Genomic DNA, 2655 nt, shown 5'->3' with positions numbered 1-2655 from the left:
GACGACAAATGCCGCGGTGCTCCGGGAAGAGGAGAGATCGGGCGCGCTCGCGCGGCCTGGGGTCTGCGGCGGAGAGATGGAGAGTGAGGGGGTGTCCTAAAGTACTCTAAATCACCCCGATTTCCCCCAAAATGACTCCAAAAGTGCCCAAAATCACCCTAGAATCACCTAAAACCCCAAAAATACCCACATTCACCTAAAATAGCCTTAAATCAACTGAAAATCACCCGTCAAAATTCCCAAATGCCCCAAAGCCCCCCCTAAATGCCCCAATGCCCCCAAAAATCCCCAACATCTTCCCGGGACCCCCCAAAATCTCCCAAATACCCCCAGGACTCACCAAAATTCCCTTAAAATCCTCCTAAATCCACCTAAAATTCCCCAATCCCCCCAAAAATCCTTCCAAAACCCCCCAGGACCCCTCAAAACGCCCCAAATAACCCAAAATCCCCCCAGAATTCCCACTGCTACCTGTAGGAATCTTTTTTCAGCAGAAGTTAGGGAAATAATATTCCCTGTCTCCAAGAAGTCTCGCACACCGCTGGCTGCCCGTACGGGGCTGTTGAAATCGCCTGATGGCCTTGGAAAAAAAAAGAGTCCTCAGTTCTCAGTTCCTCAGTGTTATCAATTCTTATCTACAGTGTTGTCTCCCGGCCCGACAGAGATTCGCTAAGCACGCAGCCAAGGGCACTGACTGCACTTGCTAGGGGTAGTTTTGGGAAATTTTTTAGGGTTTTTTTGGGGAGATTTTTGGGGGAATTTTTTAGGGTTTTTCTGGGCACTTTTGGGGAATTTTTCTGGATTTTTTTGGAATTTTCTTGTGAATAGAGTTATTAGGAAGCTAGAAGTGTCAGAAGACAAAAAAGCAAGAAATTTCAATAGGAAGATATTTTTAAATCATCTAAAAGGCCAAGGCATAAAAAAACAAACAAAAACCCCAGAAACAAAAACTGAAATAGATTTCTAACTATTCTAAATAATAGACATTCAAGCCCCTATCTAAATTTTTAGAATTTTGGGGAAGAATTAATTACTCAGAGAAAGCCTGTATTTGATGAGTTGTCTAATAACATGCCAAAATAATTTCTAAAGGGGTTATTTTTTACCTCCTATCATTAATTCAATTGCAGCTGAATTAATCCTTGCCTAAGGATATCTCCTTTGTAATATTCAAGCTCTAATGTTTTCCTTTAAATTCTATGTTTATAGGGATGACTTTTGTTTTCAGGAATATTGTCTCATTTGTGAGAAGAAAAGAGAATATATCCAAGAATTTTCTGTTCATGCATAGCACATCAATCTTTCCTTGTTTTATGGTTACTACTTCTGCTTCCAGAAAGTAAACCATTACTAGACATTTCAGAATTAAAATATCATTTATGTTTTAAATCATTGCCAAAATGTCTTTCAGTCATCAAGTTTTGTCTTCATAAAAGGCTTGCAGGTTTACTGAAAAATTAAAATTTCACATCATTCAGTGCTTTTGAGAAAGACAATATCCTGAAGGTATAAATTCACTTACATAGTTTCCATGAAATTAGTATAGATAAAGTTATTTTGATTCCTGCAGGGATAATTTTTTACTTTTCTGAAAAAGGAAAAACATGATTTTTGGGGGATTTTTTGTCTTTTGGGGGATTTGAGATTTCTTGGTGTGATTTGGGATTTTTTTGCAAACTTTGTGATTTTGTGGGATTTTGAAATTTTTTGAGGGATTTGGGATTCTCTTTGTGTCATTTTTGGGATTTTCTTCGTGGAATTTGGGTTTTTTATGGGGTTTTGAATTGTTTGGATGGGATTTGGGATTTTTTATAGAATTTGGGATTTTTTTGGTGGGATTTTGGGGATTCTTTGGTGGCATTTGGAGGTGCTTTCTTTGCAGGATTGGGAATTTTTTTGTGGGATTTGGGATTGATTTTTTGGTGAGATTTTGGAATTTATTGTGGGATTTTTTTGTGAAATTTGGGATTTTGTTGTTGATTTAGGATTTTTTTGGTGGGATTTGGGGTTTTCTGTGGGGTTTTGAAAATCTTTTGTGGGATTTGGGACTTTTTTGGTGGAATTTGAGATTTTTTGTGGGATTTTTCTTGGTGGGATTTGGGATTTTTTTTATGGGATTTAGGATTTTTTGTGGAATTTTTTGCCTGGGATTTGGGGGGTTTTATTCAGGATTTGGGGTTTTTTTGGTGGGATTTTTTTTGTGGGAATTTTTCTGTGGGATTTAGGATTTCTTTTTGGGAGTTTTGGGATTTCTTGGTGGAATTTGAGATTTTTTTGTGGCGTTTTTGGGATTTTTTTTCCCTGGGATTTGAGATTTTGGACTTTTTTTGGCATTTGGGATTTTTTGGGGGATGGATTTGAGGTTTTGGGGGGATTTTGGATTGATTTTGTGGGGGACTTTTGGGTTCTTTTGGGATTTTTTGGATGGGATTTGGGATTTTTGGTGGAATTTTTGCAATTTTTGGGGGTGGGATTTGGGATTTTGTGGCATATTTGGTTTTTTTTCTGGAATTTGGGATTGATTTTTTGTGGGATTTTTCTGGTGGGATTTGGGGGTTTTTTGGTGAATTTGGGGGTTTTTCTGTGGGATTTGGGATTTTTTGGGTGGGATTTGGCTTTTTTTTTGTTGTTCCCGCTCCTGGTTTTCCCCGCCGC

The sequence above is a fragment of the Melozone crissalis genome, unplaced genomic scaffold (genome assembly GCF_028551555.1).
Source record: "Melozone crissalis strain CALT ecotype California unplaced genomic scaffold, PUWL_Pcris_2 ptg000383l_1, whole genome shotgun sequence".
NCBI lineage: Eukaryota > Metazoa > Chordata > Aves > Passeriformes > Passerellidae > Melozone > Melozone crissalis.
Note: the sequence above shows the minus strand (reverse complement) of the source record.